We start from the raw sequence: 23,443 nt of genomic DNA on the forward strand, positions 1-23,443 counted from the left end.
TTGTATGGACTATAGGAAGCTCAACGCTGCCACAAGGAAGGACCACTTCCCACTACCATTCATTGATCAGATGCTAGAAAGGCTTGCAGGTAAGTCTCATTATTGTTGTCTTGATGGTTATTCAGGTTTTTATCAGATTCCAGTTGCTCCAAAAGACCAAGAGAAGACTACCTTCACTTGCCCTTTTGGTACTTTTGCCTTTAGAAGGATGCCATTTGGACTTTGCAATGCACCTGCCACCTTTCAGCGATGCATGATGAGCATATTCTCTGACTATGTGGGTAAGACTATTGAAGTATTCATGGATGATTTCACAGTACATGGTAACTCCTTTGATGAATGCCTTGCTAATTTGGAAAAGATCTTACAAAGATGCATTGAGTCTAACCTTATGCTTAATTATGAAAAATGTCATTTTATGGTTAATCAAGGTATGGTCTTAGGTCATGTTGTTTCAGCTAAGGGCATTGAAGTGGACAAAGCTAAGGTGGATACCATCAAGAATCTGCCTTACCCCACAAATGTTAGAGACATCCAATCATTCCTTGGCCATGCAAGATTCTATAGAAGATTCATCAAAGATTTCTCAAAAATTACTTTGCCATTATGCAGATTGCTCCAACAGGATGTAACATTTGATTTTGATACAGATTGCAAAAAGGCATTTGATTTGATTAAAGAATTGCTTGTGACTGCCCCAATTATTCAGGAACCTGACTGGAACTTGCCATTTGAAATCATGTGTGATGCAAGCAATTATGCAGTAGGAGCAGTCTTGGGGCAACGTGTGGGAAACTCACCCCATGTCATTCACTATGCCTCTCGCACACTGGATGCTGCGCAAAGCAACTACACAACAACTGAAAAAGAGCTATTGGCAGTTGTGTTTGCTTTGGAGAAATTCAGACCTTACCTCTTGGGAACTAAAGTCATTGTCTATTCTGACCACGCAGCTTTGTGATATCTGATCAAGAAAAAGGAAGCAAAACCAAGACTCATTAGATGGATTCTTCTCCTACAAGAATTTGATCTGGAAATAAGAGACAAAAAGGGCAAAAAAAATCTTATGGCCGACCATCTCAGCCGGCTTCCATCTAGCTCTACGCCTTGTCCAGTCAAGGAAGACTTCCCATATGAACATATGTTCATCACTCACTCTGCCTAAGTGATCATGCCATGCACATCACATCCCAGGAGAGTATTCAGATTCCTTTGTTCTCTTCTTTTCTTTTACATTGAGGACAATGCATGATTTAAGTGTGGGGGTGCATACTTCTTCTTTCTCCCTCTCTCTCTTCTTCTCTTCTTCTTCTTCCTTTCTTTCTTCTGCAAATTGATTTCAGAATGCGAAATTTTTTTTCTTTTCTCCTTTTAGTTTTGCGTTTCCTTCAGTTAATTAGCCACAGTTGAATTTTAGTTTGTTTATGCTTTCAATAAAACACACACAACCACAACCTTCTTCTTCTTTTTGTTTTGCTCTACTCAAACTGATGAACTATGTTGGATAAGTTTTTCTTTCCATAACCCCATTGATGTGATAACTCTTTAAACTTATGTTGAATCAATTGCAGTGAGTTGTATTCATGTTTGAGAATTGCCTTTTGAATTGAATTTTTGAGTTTGCCATGGTGAAAAATATATTGATGACCCTCAATTGATGAGAATGAATTGAAAGTTGTGTGAATGAACTTAATGTGACTTGATTTAGCAATTGGTGTTGATTTTCCCAATTTATTGAGAGAAAGAAAATTCAGCAAAGGCAAAGACCTCAAAAGCACAAATCAAAAATTGTTCCAATGGTCAAAAGACTAAGAACAAAGCTAGTAGCCACTTGGAAAGGTGACCAACTGAGTAACTGGGAGTGGGTATCACAAATATGTACCTTCACGTCAAAAGGTTGGTGACTTTCTCAAGCAAAATCTAAGTGCAAAAGCCTGAATAAAGTACTTCAAGGTAAGGGCAAGTCACTCTGAAAGCTAGAAAAAGTCTTAACAAATTAATGTGCATGTATGGTCTCTCTTGAGGAAAATAAATCCTAGCCATGGTAAGCAAAGGGAAACAAGGAAAGAAGGTAAGTAATCTTCACGCATATATTCTTCACTGCAATGATTCAAAATAGGTCTCTTGAGTAAGAGCTTAAGTGGGAATAAGGATCTAGAGCAAAGAAAACTTATTTGACTATGTTTATTTGCTTGAGGACAAGCAAAAGGCTAAGTGTGGGGGTATTTGATAGAGCATATTTTAGTCCACTTTATCATGATCTTATTGATGTTTATTTGCACCTATTCTACCTAATTTTGTGGTTTTAATCATGTTTTGCAGATATTAGGTATAAAGAAACAATTTGGAGAAAATGCTCTTAAAAATAACAAAAAGTGCCAAAATTGGAAAAGCCATCTTCGGCAGCACCTTCGGCGGCCGAACCTTTGGTCCAGAGGCGAAACTCAACCTCCTTCGGAAGCACTTTCGGAAGCCAAAACTGCCAGTCATCTTCGGCGGCACCTTCGGCGGCCGAACCTTTGCTCCAGAGACGAAAGTCACCCATGTTCGGCAGCACCTTCGGCCGTCGAACCTTCATTCCAGAGCCGAAAGTCCTGCCGCCGAAACTAAACTTAGGCGGCCGAAAGTCCCTCCGAACAGCCTCCTTCTCATTCAATGAGCCAAATCTTGAAGATCACATGTTTCCCACTTAGTGTCATGCACATTCAATATTCAAATCAAGGCTCCACCTTCCTCTTTAGTGCATGAATCATGTGAAGAAACTTCTTGGACACACTTGGACACCAATTAAAAGACCAAAAAGGGCTTGCAACTCCACACATGCACATAGAAGACACAAGGGCACTTTGGGCAACCTCTAAAAGATGCATGAAACCCTAGGCAGCCTCTCAAGTCCTATTTAAAGGCTTCATGAAGATCAGAAGAGGCAAGATTTCATACACACAACTCCTTCAAGGGTCCGGCCAAGGCTTCTCCAAGGGTTCTTCCCTTTAGTTCTTCATCTTCTTGCTTTCTTTTCTTTTATTTTCTGTTTTGGTTCAGCCATAAGTGGCTGAAACCCTTATTCTAGTTGAGGATTGGTTGAAACTAAGGTTGTTGAAAAGGTTGTGAGATCTGAACATAAAGTGTTTGCTTTTGATTAGTTCAATATTCATGCAATTGTGTGCTTAATTCTAAGATTGTTTTGTTGTTTTGATCAAATTGGCCACTTGATTCTTGATTGCAAAGTTAATTGATTGTTAGTTGGGATATTTATTAGTCCGTAATTACTGGAAATATTCTGACCTAAGAACACTTGGTGTAAAAACTAAGGAATTGCATGATCTAGCAACATCTCATGCGTTTGAGTAGATAGGATTGGATCTCTCTCATTCTTTATGCAATTGACAATTGTTTTGATGCCTAAGGCCCAAGGACTTTTCTTGGCAATTTGTTAATTAGTAATTGATTAGTGGGAGATTATTATCACCTCAATATTAATTTGTTTACTAAATTAATTATGTTTGCATATTTTTGTAGATAATTATGGCTGCTCATAACAATTCCACCTTATCACTGCGATCTATCCTTGAGAAGGATAAACTAAAAGAAAATGGAATAATTTTATTGACTGGTTTAAAAACTTGAGAATTGTTCTCAAGCAAGAGAAAAAGTCCTACGTGCTTGATGAAGCTGTCCCTGAACCACCCCCTGCTGATGCTACTAATGCTGTTAAGAACAAGCATAAGAAGCATATGGATGATTCTAATGACATTGGATGTCTTATGTTGGCAACTATGTACCCAGAACTTCAGAAGGATTTGGAGCACCTTGAGGCCTATGAGATGAGTGTCCATCTCAAACAGGCTTTCCAACAACAAGCTAGGCAGGACAGGTTTGAAACCACCATCGCATTGCATGATTGCAAAATGGCTGAAGGTGATTCAATTAATGCTCATGTTTTAAAGATGAAAGGCTACATTGATCACCTTGCTAAGCTTGGCTATCCTCTGAGTTTAGAACTCTCCACGGATTTGATCCTACATTCTTTACCTGGCAGTTTTTCTCAGTTTGTCATGAACTATAACATGAACAATATGGAGAAATCTATTCCTGAGCTGCATGGGATGCTAAAAACAGCTGAGGTAAATATCAAGAAAAGGCCTACCCAAATTTTGAATGTCAATAAGGGTAAGCCTATGAAAAATAAGGGGAAGCCCAAGTCTTAAGGTGGTAATAGGCCTAAGGGACGAGGCGAGCCTAAATGGCAATCCAAGGCAAAAGTTCCTAAGGAAATGGTTCCTAAGGAAGGAATTTGCTTCCATTGCAAGGAACCAGGGCATTGGAAGAGAAATTGTAAACTCTATTTGGATGAGTGCAAGAAGAAGAAGAGTAGTGAGACTACGACTTCAGGTATTTATGTTATAGATATTAATTTATCTATATCTACTTCATGGGTATTAGATATCGGATGTGGCTCTCACATTTGTACAAATGTGAAAGGTCTCAAAAGGAGTAGAAAACTGAAAAAGGGCGAAGTGGACCTACGTGTAAGCAATGGAGCAAGAGTTGCTGCCATAGCTGTAGGGACATATGAACTTGTGTTGCCCAATGGGCTTTTGCTAGTTCTGAACAATTGCTTTTATGTTCCTATTTTGAGTAGGAATATTATTTCAGTTTCTGTTTTGGACGATGAAGGTTTTTCATTTCTTATTAAGAATAAGAAATGCTCCATTAATAAAAATGATTTGCTTTATTGTATTGCAAATTCATATGATGGCCTTTATGTCCTTGATCTAGATGATTCTAGAGACAATAGTATCTATAACATAACTTCTAAGAAAACTAAGCCAAATGAGTTAAACCCAACATATTTATGGCACTGTCGTCTTAGCCATATAAATGAGAATCGCATATCTAAGCTCCATAAGGATGGTGTATTAGATTCATTTGATTTTGAATCATTTGAAAATTGTGAATCTTGTTTGCTAGGTAAGATGACAAAGGGCCCTTTTACTGGACAAGGTCAAAGGGCTTCAGACTTATTGGGCTTAATACATACAGATGTATGTGGCCCACTAAGCATTAGTACCAGGGGAGGTTATCAGTACTTCATTACATTCACTGATGATTTCAGTAGATATGGCTATGTCTACCTAATGAAATATAAGCATGAATCTTTTGAAATGTTTAGAACTTTTCAAAATGAAGTACAAAATCAACTTGGTAGAACTATTAAGATGCTTCGATCTGATCGAGGTGGTGAATATTTGAGCCAAGAGTTTGATGAACATCTTAGAAACTGTGGAATTGTTTCACAATTAACTCTTCTAGAAAGTCCACAATGGAATGGTGTTTCTGAAAGGAGAAATCGAACTTTATTAGATATGGTTCGATCTATGATGAATCAAACAAATCTCCCTTTATCATTTTGGGGTTATGCCTTGGAAATAGCTGCATTCATTTTAAACCGAGTACCATCGAAAGCGGTTGAAAAGACTCCATATGAGTTATGGACTGGGAAAATGCCCAGTTTGTCTTTCCTTAAGATTTGGGGTTGTGTAGATTATGTGAAACGTCCAATTTCAGATAAGCTAGCTCCAAAATCTATCAAGTGCAATTTTGTGGGGTATCCTAAGGAAACCAAAGGATACTACTTTTATACTCCCTCAGATAACAAAGTGTTTGTTGCTCAAAATGGTACCTTTTTGGAAAAGGAATTTATCTCTCAGAGATTCAGTGGGAGTACAGTGCGACTTGAGGAAACTCAAGCACCACAAGAGAGCATTGAACCGCCGATAGAACCACTTTTAGAACCACAAACAGTTGTGGAAACTGAAAGGGTGACACAAGTCCCACGCAGATCTGATAGGACATGTCATCAGCCTGAGAGATATGGATTTCTCATGACTGATAATCGTGAACTTTTGCTCATTGATGAAGATGAACCTTGTGTTTACAAGATGGTTAGTGGGAGTGCAGTTGTGTTTCTAGTCCTATATGTGGATGACATATTACTCATTGGAAATGATATCCCTACCTTGCAAAAGGTTAAGACTTGGTTTGGAAATTCTTTTTCAATGAAGGACTTAGGTGAGGCCGCATATATCCTTGGTATTAAGATCTATAGGGATAGATCCAAGAGGATAATCGGTCTGAGTCAAAGTACTTATATTGACAAGGTGCTGAAAAAGGTTCAGCATGTAAGATTCCAAGAGAGGATTCTTGCCCATGTCTCATGGTATTCATCTTAGCAAGAATCAATGTCCTATGACATCTGATGAGCGAGAACGAATGAATAAGATCTCTTATGCTTCTGCTATTGGATCTATCATGTATGCCATGTTATGTACTAGACCAGACGTCTCATATGCCTTGAGCACAACAAGCAGATATCAGGCAGATCCCAGTGAAAGTCACTGGACAGCTGATAAGAATATCCTAAAGTACCTTAGAAGGACTAAGGATGCATTCCTAGTTTATGGAGGTTTGGAAGACGAGCTAGTTGTAAGTGGTTACACAGATGCTAGTTTCCAAACCGACATAGATGACTTCAGATCGCAGTCAGGATTCGTATTCATTTTAAATGGTGGAATTGTTAGTTGGAAGAGTTCCAAGCAGAGCACTATAGCAGATTCTACAATAGAAGCTGAGTATATAGCAGCATCAGATGCAGCTAAAAGGGCAGTCTGGTTGAAGGAATTCATCTCAGAGTTGGGAATGGTTCCCAGCATTGCAAATCCTATGGACCTTTATTATGGTAATAATGGTGCCATAGCACAGGCAAAGGAGCCCAGATCTCATCAGAGATCTAAACACATACTCAGACGATATCACCTTATTCGAGAGATCATTGATAGAGGAGATATCAAAATATGCAAAGTAGACACAAATGACAACATTGCAGATCCACTGACTAAGCTTTTTCACAGGTCAAGCATGATCAGCACACTAGGTCTATGGGTATTAGATACTTATATGATTAGGCTTAGTGCAAGTGGGAGATTGTTAGTGTATATGCCCTAGGCCATTATCTTGGACCTTTTTGTATGTCATTTTGGTTATTAATAAAAGAGGTTTTTATCATTATTATTTGTTTGCATGTTACATAATAATGATTATCATCCCTGGTTACTTATTATTATGTTGATAATAATAAAATATAACTGGTATGATTATTGATTGATAATCATGAGATGATTATGTATATGTTGATATAATTCAATAATCATAAATACTTGTTCGAGAACAAAGTATTGGATGGATCCGCTTTGAGATCACTACATGGGTCATTGTCATAAGTGAATCTCAAAGTAGTTATGTCTTAATCCTTTGACTTGAGATTGTCATAGTTTCCAACATAAGAACTGTTATGTTTTGACATAACCAAACGTTGTCTTTAATCGGACAATCATAAAGGTTATGATTGAGCATAATAGAAATTATGTAGAGGAAAATGAACAATCAAGATAGGATTTGTCCCTCTTTATGAGAGAGATATCTTCTGGGCCCCTCGATAAGTGAGACTGAGAAATGCATGGCCGTGCTCAAATGAATTGATAGTGTGATCAATATCATTTGAATTTATCAGTCTACTTAGAGATCGAGAAATTATAAGTTTGAACATTATAAGTTTGACATTGACCATGACTTATGTTCAAACTAGATATCGTGTGACAAAAGGATTAATTCATGTTCTATTTATTAGGCTTTATTGGACTATTGATCCTCATATTAGTTGAGTAGTCATAATGTCTTGCTACAGGCCACTTATGACTTATGGGTCTTGTGGGACTGGGCCTATTGCCAATTAATATGAGTTTATTGGGTCACACACAAGAACGTTGTTGATGTGCTATATTAATGGGTTAAAAGCCTATTAGTATAATTAATAATAATAAAGTGTTATTATTATTATTTATTTATTTATTATTATGAGATAATAATATTTAAAGGATCTACAGTCTATCTGTAACTGTTACAGATAAAGAACTCTATCACATAAAGATATTTGAATATCTGTGAGATTGTGATAGTGGGTTCTGAACACAACTCTTTTAGAAAAAGAGTTGTACAATTCTTTTAGGAAAAGAATTGTGGAAAAAATACAACTCTTTTTAGGAAAAAGAGTTGTGTGAAAATAAAAGACTGAAATATATAAACACTCTATTAGTATAATTAATAATAATAAAGTGTTATTATTATTATTTATTTATTTATTATTATGAGATAATAATATTTAAAGGATCTACAGTCTATCTGTAACTGTTACAAATAAAGAACTCTATCACATAAAGATATTTGAATATCTGTGAGATTGTGATAGTGGGTTCTGAACACAACTCTTTTAGAAAAAGAGTTGTACAATTCTTTTAGGAAAAGAATTGTGGAAAAAATACAACTCTTTTTAGGAAAAAGAGTTGTGTGAAAATAAAAGACTGAAACATATAAATACTCCTTCTACGAATTTAGGAGGGACGTGTTTTTTAGAAAACTCAGTCTAAAAGATTGCAGATTGTGGAGCACATAATCTATCTATCTTTGAGAGAGCTAGCACTCTAAAATGATAGAAGACGTTCGTGTGGATACCATAGAGGGTGTTCGTTTGAAAAAGCAGCACAATCAGTCCAACATTGTTTCTTCTTGGCGAGATTAACATGTTAGTCTCATATCCATCTTATTAATTAAACGAAACACTCGGATTCTGAAAAAGGAAATCCAAAATTTTATTTTTCCGCTGCGCAATTGGGTTGCCATTAATCTCGGGATTTCCCAACAGTGGTATCAGAGCCTACCTGTGCTTTTCGTTTAAATTAATTATACCATGATTGATATTATATATGCGATTTATGTTTATTAGAATGACATGATAATTATGGTTAAATTTATGGATGAATGATTGGATCATTTAGATTGTTAAAAAAATTAAATTAAAATTTTTCTTTTTGGATCTAGAATCAAAATTGTTTTGATTCGTTGTTTTATGTTTTAATTGTTAAAATTAAAACAACATTAAATTAAAAAAAAAAAAAAAAGGAGGATTCACGATGAAAGTCATCGTGAACCCAGAAATTAGCGCGGCTGGGACAAGCAGGCAAACCGGAGAATGTCTCTGCTGCCGGCGTTGGCTCAGACATCCGGCGGACGCGCAATCGTTGCGCAATTCACCGGACGTCGAGCAGGAAACGAAGCGGTCCCGCACCCGGAGAGTCGCGCGTCCAGGAGGGCCGCGCGCCCAGTGGGTCGCGTGCCCCAGGGATAGCGCGTCCCGGAGCCAGTGGGTCGCACAACCCGGGGGTCGCGTGACCGGTGGGTCGCGCCACCCAGTGGGTCGCGCGACCCAAGGGGTAGCGCGCCTGTGGGTCGCGCTCCGCTCGCCTCGTGCGCCGGTGGTTCGCCCGCCGATGAGTCGCGCGACAGGTTGGGGCAGCGGCTGGAGGAAGAAGATGCTCCAAATTACAAATATGCCCCTGGAATTAAAATTTAAAATAATAATAATAATAATAAGAAAATAAATTTTAAAATTATTAGTCTTTAAATTAGATTTAGATGACTATATTTTAAAATTATTTTCTTTTAGTGTTTAAATCAAATTTAAATGACTATACTTTATTATTTTCTTTTAGTCTTTAAATTAGATTTAAATGACTATATTTTATTATTTTATCATATGTTAGTATGAGATATTATGTATTATTGTCTATATATATGCAAGATAAAATAATTATAAGAAAATAAATTATTTTATTTTAGTTTTTAAATCAGATTTAAATAATTATGTAAAATAATTTTATTTTAATTTTTATTATTTTGTTATACTTTAGTATGAGATACTATGCATGATAGTTTATATATATATGTATGCATATTAGATGTTATAGTATATATATATATATGCAAGACAAAATAATTAAAATTAAAATTGAACCTTCACTCTAAAATTTTAAGTTTTAATGCCACCCATATATTAAAAACCTATCAAGACTAAGATCACCAAAATGCAGGTTTTGCCAAAACAAAGTGCATTAGGTTATCCTAGTAAGGTAGGATGAGTAATGGTTACTCATTTATTTAATTTTGGTTCAACTTAATTAGGCTATCAAAACGGTTTTGGGCTTAAGGCATTAGATGGGGTATAACATACATTTGACATATGATGTCAATACCTCATAATTTAAGAGTTACATTAGATGTAATTGGTAAGGGGTTACCTACCTAAATAACTTAATTTTAAGCGTCATACCAAAGCTGACTTAGAATTAAGTGAAATATGGATCTTAGCCCACTAAAATATTATTATTATTTTGAGGGTTATATTTTAGTGGGAGATTATTATCACCTCAATATTAATTTGTTTACTAAATTAATTATGTTTGCATATTTTTGTAGATAATTATAGCTGCTAATAACAATTCCACCTTATCACTGCGATCTATCCTTGAGAAGGATAAACTGAAAGAAAATGGAATAATTTTGTTGACTGGTTTAGAAACTTGAGAATTGTTCTCAAGCAAGAGAAAAAGTCCTACGTGCTTGATGAAGCTGTCCCTAAACCACCTCCTGCTGATGCTACTAATGCTGTTAAGAACAAGCATAAGAAGCATATGGATGATTCTAATGACATTGGATGTCTTATGTTGGCAACTATGTGCCCAGAACTTCAGAAGGATCTGGAGCACCTTGAGGCCTATGAGATGAGTGTCCATCTCAAACAGGCTTTCCAACAACAAGCTAGGCAGGACAGGTTTGAAACCACCATCACATTGCATGATTGCAAAATGGCTGAAGGTGATTCAGTTAATGCTCATGTTTTAAAGATGAAAGGCTACATTGATCACCTTGGTAGGCTTGGCTATCCTCTGAGTTTAGAACTCTCCACGGATTTGATCCTACATTCTTTACCTGGCAGTTTTTCTCAGTTTGTCATGAACTATAACATGAACAATATGGAGAATCTATTCCTGAGCTGCATGGGATGCCAAAAATAGCTGAGGTAAATATCAAGAAAAGGCCTACCCAAATTTTGAATGTCAATAAGGGTAAGCCCATAAAAAATAAGGGGAAGTCCAAGTCTAAAGGTGGTAATAGGCCTAAGGGACGAGGCGAGCCTAAATGGCAATTCAAGGCAAAAGTTCCTAAGGAAATGGTTCCTAAGGAAGGAATTTGCTTCCATTGCAAGGAACCAGGGCATTGGAAGAGAAATTGTAAACTCTATTTGGATGAGTGCAAGAAGAAGAAGAGTAGTGAGACTACGACTTCAGGTATTTATGTTATAGATATTAATTTATCTATATCTACTTCATGGGTATTATATACCGGATGTGGCTCTCACATTTGTACAAATGTGAAAGGTCTCAAAAGGAGTAGAAAACTGAAAAAGGGCGAAGTGGACCTACGTGTAAGCAATGGAGCAAGAGTTGCTGCCATAGCTGTAGGGACATATGAACTTGTGTTGCCCAATGGGCTTTTGCTAGTTCTGAACAATTGCTTTTATGTTCCTATTTTGAGTAGGAATATTATTTCAGTTTCTGTTTTGGACGATGAAGGTTTTTCATTTCTTATTAAGAATAAGAAATGCTCCATTAATAAAAATGATTTGCTTTATTGTATTGCGAATTCATATGATGGCCTTTATGTCCTTGATCTAGATGATTCTAGAGACAATAATATCTATAACATAACTTCTAAGAAAGCTAAGCCAAATGAGTTAAACCCAACATATTTATGTTACTGTCGTCTTAGCCATATAAATGAGAATCGCATATCTAAGCTCCATAAGGATGGTGTATTAGATCCATTTGATTTTGAATCATTTGAAAATTGTGAATCTTGTTTGCTAGGGAAGATGACAAAGGACCCTTTTACTGGACAAGGTTAAAGGGCTTTAGACTTATTGGGCTTAATACATACAGATGTATGTGGCCCACTAAGCATTAGTGTCAGGGGAGGTTATTAGTACTTCATTACATTCACTGATGATTTCAGTAGATATGGCTATGTCTACCTAATGAAACATAAGCATGAATCTTTTGAAATGTTTAGAACTTTTCAAAATGAAGTACAAAATCAACTTGGTAGAACTATTAAGATGCTTCGATCTGATCGAGGTGGTGAATATTTCAGCCAAGAGTTTGATGAACATCTTAGAAACTGTGGAATTGTTTCACAATTAACTCTTCTAGAAAGTCCACAATGGAATGGTGTTTCTGAAAGGAGAAATCGAACTTTATTAGATATGGTTCGATCTATGATGAATCAAACAAATCTCCCTTTATCATTTTGGGGTTATGCCTTGGAAATAGCTGCATTCATTTTAAACCGAGTACCATCGAAAGCGGTTGAAAAGACTCCATATGAGTTATGGACTGGGAAAATGCCCAGTTTGTCTTTCCTTAAGATTTGGGGTTGTGTAGATTATGTGAAACGTCCAATTTCAGATAAGCTAGCTCCAAAATCTATCAAGTGCAATTTTGTGGGGTATCCTAAGGAAACCAAAGGATACTACTTTTATACTCCCTCAGAGAACAAAGTGTTTGTTGCTCAAAATGGTACCTTTTTGGAAAAGGAATTTATTTCTCAGAGATTCAGTGGGAGTACAGTGCGACTTGAGGAAACTCAAGCACCACAAGAGAGCATTGAACCGCCGATAGAACCACTTTCAGAACCACAAACAGTTGTGGAAACTGAAAGGGTGACACAAGTCCCACGCAGATCTGATAGGACATGTCATCAGCCTGAGAGATATGGATTTCTCATGACTGATAATCGTGAACTTTTGCTCATTGATGAAGATGAACCTTGTGTTTACAAGATGGTTAGTGGGAGTGCAGTTGTGTTTCTAGTCCTATATGTGGATGACATATTACTCATTGGAAATGATATCCCTACCTTGCAAAAGGTTAAGACTTGGTTTAGGAATTCTTTTTCAATGAAGGACTTAGGTGAGGCCGCATATATCCTTGGTATTAAGATCTATAGGGATAGATCCAAGAGGATAATCGGTCTGAGTCAAAGTACTTATATTGACAAGGTGCTGAAAAAGGTTCAGCATGTAAGATTCCAAGAGAGGATTCTTGCCCATGTCTCATGGTATTCATCTTAGCAAGAATCAATGTCCTATGACATCTGATGAGCGAGAACGAATGAATAAGATCTCTTATGCTTCTGCTATTGGATCTATCATGTATGCCATGTTATGTACTAGACCAGACGTCTCATATGCCTTGAGCACAACAAGCAGATATCAGGCAGATCCCAGTGAAAGTCACTGGACAGCTGATAAGAATATCCTAAAGTACCTTAGAAGGACTAAGGATGCATTCCTAGTTTATGGAGGTTTGGAAGACGAGCTAGTTGTAAGTGGTTACACAGATGCTAGTTTCCAAACCGACATAGATGACTTCAGATCGCAGTCAGGATTCGCATTCATTTTAAATGGTGGAATTGTTAGTTGGAAGAGTTCCAAGCAGAGCACTATAGCAGATTCTACAATAGAAGCTGAGTATATAGCAGCATCAGATGCAGCTAAAAGGGCAGTCTGGTTGAAGGAATTCATCTCAGAGTTGGGAATGGTTCCCAGCATTGCAAATCCTATGGACCTTTATTATGGTAATAATGGTGCCATAGCACAGGCAAAGGAGCCCAGATCTCATCAGAGATCTAAACACATACTCAGACGATATCACCTTATTCGAGAGATCATTGATAGAGGAGATATCAAAATATGCAAAGTAGACACAAATGACAACATTGCAGATCCACTGACTAAGCTTTTTCACAGGTCAAGCATGATCAGCACACTAGGTCTATCGGTATTAGATACTTATATGTTTAGGCCTAGTGCAAGTGGGAGATTGTTAGTGTATATGCCCTAGGCCATTATCTTGGACCTTTTTGTATGTCATTTTGGTTATTAATAAAAGAGGTTTTTATCATTATTATTTGTTTGCATGTTACATAATAATGATTATCATCCCTGTTTACTTATTATTATGTTGATAATAATAAAATATAACTGGTATGATTATTGATTGATAATCATGAGATGATTATGTATATGTTGATATAATTCAATAATCATAAATACTTGTTAGAGAACAAAGTATTGGATGGACCCGCATTGAGATCACTACATGGGTCATTGTCATAAGTGAATCTCAAAGTAGTTATGTCTTAATCCTTTGACTTGAGATTGTCATAGTTTCCAACATAAGGACTGTTATGTTTTGACATAACCAAACGTTGTCTTTAATCGGACAATCATAAAGGTTATGATTGAGCATAATAGAAATTATGTAGAGGAAAATGAACAATCAAGATAGGATTTGTCCCTCTCTATGAGAGAGATATCTTCTGGGCCCCTCGATAAGTGAGACTGAGAAATGCATGACCATGCTCAAATGAATTGATAGTGTGATCAATATCATTTGAATTTATCAGTCTACTTAGAGATCGAGAAATTATAAGTTTGAACATTATAAGTTTGACATTGACCATGACTTATGTTCAAACTAGATATCGTGTGACAAAAGGATTAATTCATGTTCTATTTATTAGGCTTTATTGGACTATTGATCCTCATATTAGTTGGGTAGTCATAATGTCTTGCTAGAGGCCACTTATGACTTATGGGCCTTGTGGGACTGGGCCTATTGCCAATTAATATGAGCCTATTGGGTCACACACAAGAACGTTGTTGATGTGCTATATTAATGGGCTAAAAGCCTATTAGTATAATTAATAATAATAAAGTGTTATTATTATTAATATTAATATTAATTAATAATAATAAAGTGTTATTATTATTATTTATTTATTTATTATTATGAGATAATAATATTTAAAGGATCTGCAGTCTATCTGTAACTGTTACAGATAAAGAACTCTATCACATAAAGATATTTGAGTATCTGTGAGATTGTGATAGTGGGTTCTGAACACAACTCTTTTAGGAAAAGAGTTGTACAATTCTTTTAGGAAAAGAGTTTGTACAATTCTTTTAGGAAAAGAATTGTGGAAAAAATACAACTCCTTTTAGGAAAAAGAGTTGTGTGAAAATAAAAGACTGAAACATATAAATACTCCTTCTACGAATTTAGGAGGGACGTGTTTTTGAGAAAACTCAGTCTAAAAGATTGCAGATTGTGGAGCACATAATCTATCCATCTTTGAGAGAGCTAGCACTCTAAAATGATAGAAGACGTTCGTGTGGATACCATAGAGGATGTTCGTTTGAAAAAGCAGCACCATCAGTCCAACATTGTTTCTTCTTGGCGAGATTAACAGGTTAGTCTCATATCCATCTTATTAATTAAACGAAGCACTCGGATTCTGGAAAAGGAAATCCAAAATTTTATTTTTCCGCTGCGCAATTGGGTTGCCATTAATCTCGGGATTTTCCAACATAGAATCCACAAAGATGTTGCATTGCATCCTTATTTGTTGATGTGGGTGAATGCTGAATGATCCAATAGTTCCAGACAGGAAGTCCAGGACCCCATTCTACAGCCTGGCAGGTATAGGAAAGTCCAGGACCCCATTCTACGGCCTGGCATGTATAGTAAAGATCAGGTGCCCAGTCTACGCCCTGGCAAATGGTAAGTACAGGTGTTATATACACATATACATATACAGGACAGGAAGACCAGGACCCCAGTCTATGGCCTGGCACGGAACAGTTATTGGGACTATGTGGTGACAGATTTACCCTTGATGTGGCTTGTCTGTGATATGATGCATTCCATAAGATCATGTTTTAATGACTTGTTTTCCTATTCTACTCACTGGGCTATAGAGCTCATCCCACTCCCTTAACCCCAGTCTTGCAGGTTCAGTGTACAGTGTACAGGGAAAGTCCAGCAGAGTACAGAAAGAGAGAAGAGCTTTGTAATAGAATCGTGTGGACATGTAATATTAAAGAGATGTAACAGTTGTGTATAAGTTAACATTGTGCTTGACTTAGTTATGTTTGTGTTGTAAATCTTTTGTATACATGGTCTGTGTGTATAATTGTATTACAGAGTATGTGAAAAATCAGGCTTAATAGGTATGAGTTAACCCATCTAGAGCAAGCTCTAGTTAGGGGTACAGAGTACAGAGTACAGAGATAGTGCATGCACAGGTTAAGCTTTGGTTCAGGAAAGAGTTTTTATTTTCACATAAATTGTATGATCATGTATGAGATTTACAGGTACACAGAGAGTATAGCAGACTTGCTACGGGTTCTAACGGCCTTAAGCCGATCTGAATCCTAGCGCCGGTGACTGTCCATTTTGAGGTCGTTACAGATTGGTATCAGAGCCCTAGGTTCACATGATCGGACCTATAGAGAGCGTGTCGGGCTCATAGAGGTTAGAAGTGGTCAAGCACAATAGGAAATCATGTCCACTAGGATAGGGTGTTGAGTCCTATCTGTTTGATGCCATGATATGCATGTGCAGTATTGAGATATATGAGTTAACTTATGCTGATATGCTATGTTATGTGTTGTTTTCCAGAGGTAAGATGCGAGGAACTCGTCGATCAGCTCGATTGACTGGAGTCCCACCAGAGAGTGAGAGAACAGCTGCTCGTCCTTCTGCATTGCCAAGGGCAAGGTCTCAGAGATCTAGCAGGGAAGGTACGTCAATAGACCCTAGAAGGTCTGTCGACGAGAGCAGAAGAGGTACAGTTCGAGGTGGAAGATCAGAGGAAGTGAGGGAGGCTATGGAGATTGACCAGTCTATAGATGAAAGCATGAGTGTAGGCAGATCTGAAGAAGGTATGGGAGAGTCTCGGGAAGGCGTTCAGGCCTCAAGTTATGGCTATCCATCCTTTCCTCAGGACCTAGGGTATCCGATGGAAGGTATGTCGGAGTACTCTAGTTTTGTTCCATATCCTACATACATGCCATATATGCCTTATCCTCATTACTACCCACCATATCCTATGTATCCACCTTCCCCTACCCATCCAAGTGTAGCACACCCAGAGCTAAATGACCAAGTACCACCACCACCAGAACCAGTAACCCCTGTTGTTGAAAGACATCAACCTAGCTCATCTGGAGGTAAAGTGCAAATGACAGAGTACCTGAAATTGGATGCTCCTAAATATAACACGGAGATGATCTATTTGAATACCTCAGATCAGTTAGGATGATAACCAGTGAATTGGGAGCTGATGATAGTAGAGCCATTGAGATGGCGAGGTTTACACTGAAATGTAAGAAAGCTCGAGAATGGTTCAAGAACTATGTGGAGCCTAGGAGGGACAGTCTGTCATGGGGAGAGTTCGCCAATGAATTTTCAGGGTGGGCTTTTCCTGATAGTTTCAGAGAGATGAAAATAATAGAATTTGAGCAGTTGAGACAGACAGATGAGATGAGTGTTGACGAGTTTACAGATAAGTTCCTGGATTTGCTTCAGTATGTGGGTCAAGCCTATGATACTAATCAAAAGAAGGCAAGGAGATATACTATGAGATTACATCCCAGGTATTCTTCCTTGATTCTTCCAACAGAAAAGGAGAGTTTTCACTTGATAGTGGATGCAGCCAGGAAAATGGAAGCAAGTGCCAATATTCAGAGACAGTCAAAGGCACAGGCTTCGGATTCTAAGGCCCCCAGTGTAGCAACGTCAGGCAGCAAAAGATGGGAAAAGGAAAAAGGAACAAAGAATAAGTTCTGGAGTAAAGTCAAGTCTGGTCTGGGAATAGGTAGTGGCTCAAGCTCTGGCGCAAGCAGTCCAGTATGTAGGAGATGTGGAAGACCACACAGGGGAGCTTGTCAGTTGGGATCTTCAGCCTGCTTTAGATGTGGACAGGAAGGGCATTTTGCTCGGGAGTGTCCTCAGGTGACTTTTGCACCATCCCAGCAGATGAGTTCAGGCAGTGTAGTACAGCCAGCAGCTCCAGCCGTGCCTCAGAGTAGTGGCAGAGGTAGAGGGAGAGGGTCAGCCTCTACTTCAGCAGCAGGTTCCTGAGGTGGAAATCCGGTAGCCCCAGCACGGATTTTCACTGTGACACAGGAGGAGGCTAACACGTCGAACACAGTGGTGTCAGGTAATCTCATCATTGAGTGTTCAGATGTGTATGCTTTGATGGACCCCAGTGCTTCTCATTCCTTTATTGCTTCGAGAGCCATAGAGAGATTGGGTTTGATCAGTTCTGAGTTAGAGTATCCTCTCTGGGTCAGTGGACCCAAGTCTGACCCATCAATGGCAGCGTCAGTCTGTCGTTTCAGTCCAGTGTTCATAGAGGGTAGATGCCTTCCAGCTGACCTTGTAGTTCTAGATTTGACGGATTTTGATGTCATTCTAGGGATGGATTGGCTATCTGCATATGGTGCTACTTTGGACTGTAGAGAAAAGGTAGTTAGTCTTAGAGACCAGGATGGGTCAGAGTGTGTCTTCAGGGGAGACAGGAGAGGTACACCCAGAGGTTTGATTTCAGCCCTTCAGGCTCGTCGTTTGCTAAGGAGGGGTTGTCAGGGGTTTCTAGCTCATGTGAGAGAGCTAGATAGACAGGTTCGGGACCCAGCCGCAGTACCAGTAGTTTGAGAATTTCCAGATGTGTTCCCAGACGACTTACCAGGACTATGTGGAGGCATTACCTTTACGGAGTTAAATGCGAGATCTTCACTGATCACAAGAGTTTACAGTACATCTTGAGCCAGAGAGAGCTAAATTTGAGGCAGAGAAGATGGGTGGAATTGCTCAGTGATTATGATTGTAAAATCCAGTATCATCCGGGTAAGGCGAATGTTGTGGCAGACGCCCTAAGCCGGAAGTCACTAGGCAGTTTATCCCATATAGCAGCAGAGCGGAGACCAGTCGTGATGGAGCTTGATAAGCTCATTAAGGACGGGTTACAGCTAAAATTGTCTGGTACAGGTGCGTTGATAGCACATATGAGAGTGACACCTGTGTTTCTGGAGCAGATAGCTCAGAAATAGCATGAGGACCCTAACTTGATGAAAATTGACAGGACTGTTCAGTCAGGCAATAGTGCAGAGTTCAAATTTGACAGCAAAGGGATCCTTCGCTATGGGAGTCGACTTTGTGTACCAGATAGTAGCAGTCTGAAGGAAGACATTATGAGGGAAGCTCATAATGCGAGGTATAGTGTTCACCCAGGAGCCACCAAGATGTATCAGGATCTGAAAAGGGTATATTGGTGGCCAGCCATGAAGAAAGAAGTGGCGCAGTTCGTGACAGCCTGTGAGGTTTGTCAAAGGGTGAAAGTAGAACATCAGAAGCCGGTTGGAATGCTTAACCCACTGCCGATTCCAGAATGGAAATGGGAGAACATAGCTATGGATTTTGTAGTGGGCTTACTGGCAGTGTAACGACCCCAAAAAGGACCGTCACCGGCGCTAGGATTCAGGTCGGCTTAAGGCCGCCAGAACCCGTAGCAAGCCTGCTATACTCTCTGTGTACCTGTAAATCTCATACATGATCATACATTTTCTGTGAAAATAAAACTCTCTTCTGAACCAAGGCTTAACCTGTGCATGCACTATCTCTGTACTCTGTACTCATGTACTCTGTACTCTGTATCCCTGACTAGAGCTTGCACTAGATGGGTTAACTCATACCTGTTAAGCCTGGTTTTCACATACAGGAAAACATATATACATATACAGATCATGTACAACACATACATCACTAGGTCAAGCAACAACTATTACATCTCTTTAATATTACATGTCCACTCTAAGCTATTACAAATCTCTTTACTTTTCTTGTACTCTGCTGGACTGTCCCTGTACACTGTACACTGAATGCTGAACCTGCAAAACTGGGGTTAAGGGAGTGGGATGAGCTCTATAGCCCAGTGAGTAGAACAGTAAAACATCTCAGTAAAATATGATCTCATGAAATGCCTCATATCACAGACAAGCCACATCAAGAGTAAACCTGTCACCACATAGTCCCAGTAACTCTGTGCCAGGGCGTAGAATCGAGCACCTGGTCTTCCTGTCATATATGTATATGTGTATATAACACCTGTGAACTTACCATTGCCAGGGCGTAGTCAAAGGCTCCTGGACTTTGCTATATACCTGCCAGGGCGTAGTCAAAGGCTCCTGGTCTTTGCTATACGTGCCAGGGCGTAGTCAAAGGCTCCTGGTCTTCCTGTCTGTGACTATTGGATCATTCAGCATTTACTCACATCATCAAATAACAATGCAATGCAACATATTCGTGAATACTAATGCAAGCAACCTATGGCATAAACATGATGCATGAGATATGCTAAAAGCAGTTTGTGATTCAATTAAAAGTCATAAGTTTAGTTCCACTCACCTCTGGCTATTTGGACTGACTGACTCTGCAGGTTCTGAATCTCTGGAGCAGTATTCACTGCTGTTCTCTCTGGTTCCTCTGGTCTGTACCTATACAGATAGACTCAAATGAGGGACCAAACTAACTTATCAATACCTCTATTAAACTCTCCAAGAATCCCCTGAAACTCACTTAACTATCCATGCAAAGCATGCAAAAGAAAGCTGGACAGGACACTTTCGGCGGCAGGTTCGGCAGCCGAATGTCCTCTCCAGAGACGAAACTCAAGCACCTTCGGCGGCACCTTCGGCGGCCGAATCCCCCAAACAGAGCTGAACATGCAAAAACACTCGGGGGCAAGCTGTGGCAGCCTAAGCTACCATGCAAGAGGTTCGGCGGCCGAATGAACTTTCGGCTGCCGAACCTGAGTTCATCCAGAACTCAGTTTCAACGGCAAACCATCTCCTTCTTTCCTTCAACTTCTCAAACCATACAAACGTCACCTCCTCGCCATACATATACTCATGTATATGATCACAGGGGTCCAAGACTAGCTAATAACCCCAAACAAAACAAACATAACATATACACATGTATACATGCATAACTCAACAAAACTATCATTAAGAACCTAAACATGCATCTCCTTCCACAAATCCCCCTAAAACCTTTAGAAAACACATTCAAGAACATCACTTACCTCCTATAGTAAGAAACTACACACTCTGAACAAGGGAAAACGGATCACCTCCTCTCCCACTCTCAAACTCTCTCAAACTCACTTTTTGCTAAAACTCTCAAAACTTGGTGAATGAGCAAACTCCTGCATGAGCTGCTCAAAACACTTGCAGATGAGTCATAGAAGACGTGGCTAATTCATGGCAAGAATCTAAGGCCAACATCTGTCAAAAGCCATGACTCAGCTGGCTGGCCAACTCATCGTCGGCTGCCCAATCACATACAAGACCATGCAACATTCGGGGGCCGAACTTCCCTTCGGAAGCCAAACACTTTCGGCGGCCGAACTTACTTTCGGCGGCCGAACTTGGCTCAACTGCCTTAGGTCATTGCGACTCAAAACTCACTTCCCTTAACCTTCAAACATTTAAACACATCATAACACCTAGTAAAACATAAATCCTACCCTTTTTAGAATTCCGACACCCCGGATTCCATCAGACAACAGGAATTCCGGTGCCGGACTCTAGCCGGGTATTACATTCTCCCCTCCTTAAGGACATTCGTCCTCGGATGTTCCTAAAACACAAAATAACACACAAGGAGGAAACTAACCTCAAAACAAATAGGGATATTGCTGGAGCATCGACTCTCGCGTCTCCCAGGTGCACTCTTCTAAATTATGGTGGTTCCATAAAACTTTCACCATCGGAATCTCCTTGTTCCTTAGCTGTCTGATCTGCGTGTCAAGAATCCGCACTGGCTGCTCTATATAGGTGAGATCTGTATGAATCTCCACTTCAGGCTCATTCAGAACCTGATTCGGATCTGACACAAACTGTCGTAGCATAGAAACATGAAATACCGGGTGAATTCTCTCCATAGAAGCAGGTAAATCCAGCTTATACGACACATTTCCGATCCTCTGCAACACCTCAAAGGGTCCAATGTACCGTGGAGCTAATTTACCTTTCTTCCCAAAACGAACCACTCCTTTCATTGGAGACACTTTCAGCAATACCCAATTACCCTCCTGGAACTCTAACTGCTTTCTGCGAACGTCTGCATAACTTTTCTGTCTACTCTGAGCTGTTCTGATTCTCTCTCTGATCCTGGGCACCATTCTACTGGTAATGTCTACTAACTCTGGCCCTGCAAGAGCCTTCTCTCCTACCTCTTCCCAGCAAACAGGTGATCTGCACTTCCTCCCATATAATGCTTCATAAGGAGCCATCCCAATGCTAGCATGATGACTGTTATTATAGGCAAACTCCACCAAAGGTAGATGCTGCCTCCAAGAACCGCCAAAGTCTAACACACATAGGCGAAGCATATCCTCTATGGTCTGGATGGTCCTTTCTGACTGTCCATCAGTCTGTGGGTGGAAAGCAGTACTAAACTCTAATCTCGTGCCCATCGCACTTTGCAGACTCCGCCAAAAGCGAGAAGTAAACTGAGGTCCTCTGTCTGAAACTATAGACACTGGAACTCCATGTAACCTCACTATCTCATCCAGATAGACCTGTGCCAACTTATCCACAGAATAGTTACTCCGTACTGGAAGAAAATGAGCAGATTTCGTGAGTCTGTCCACAATCACCCATATCGAGTCTATCCTGTTGGACGCTACTGGTAAACCCACTACAAAATCCATGGCTATGTTCTCCCATTTCCACTCTGGAATCGGTAATGGGTTAAGCATTCCTGCTGGTTTCTGATGCTCTAATTTCACCCTTTGACAAACCTCACAGGCTGTCACGAACTGCGCCACTTCTTTCTTCATGGCTGGCCACCAATAGACCCTTTTCAGATCCTGATACATCTTGGTGGTTCCTGGGTGAACACTATACCTCGCATTATGAGCTTCCCTCATAATGTCTTCCTTCACACTGCCCCTATCTGGTACACAAAGTCGACTCCCATAGCGAAGGATCCCTTTACTGTCAAATCTGAACTCTGCACTATTGCCTGACTGAACAGTCCTGGCGATTTTCATCAATTCAGGGTCCTCATGCTGTCTCTGAGCTATCTGCTCTAGAAACATAGGTGTCACTCTCATCTGTGCTATCAATGCACCTGTACCAGACAACTCTAACTGTAATCCCTCGTCAAAGAGCTTATAAAGCTCTATCACAACTGGTCTCCGCTCTGCTGCTATATGGGATAAACTGCCTAGTGATTTCCAGCTTAGGGCGTTTGCAACAACATTCGCCTTACCCGGGTGATACTGGATCTTACAATCATAATCACTGAGCAATTCGACCCACCTTCTCTGCCTCAAATTCAGCTCTCTCTGACTTAAGATGTACTGTAAACTCTTGTGATCAGTGAAGATCTCGCATTTAACCCCGTAGAGGTAATGCCGCCACATCTTAAGTGCAAAGATAACTGCTGCCATCTCTAGGTCATGGGTAGGGTAATTCAACTCGTGCTTCTTCAACTGTCTAGAAGCATAAGCTATTACTCTATCACTCTGCATCAATACACAACCCAATCCCACTCGAGATGCATCACAGAACACT

Source organism: Manihot esculenta, chromosome 7, assembly GCF_001659605.2.
Source record: "Manihot esculenta cultivar AM560-2 chromosome 7, M.esculenta_v8, whole genome shotgun sequence".
Classification (NCBI taxonomy): Eukaryota; Viridiplantae; Streptophyta; class Magnoliopsida; order Malpighiales; family Euphorbiaceae; genus Manihot; species Manihot esculenta.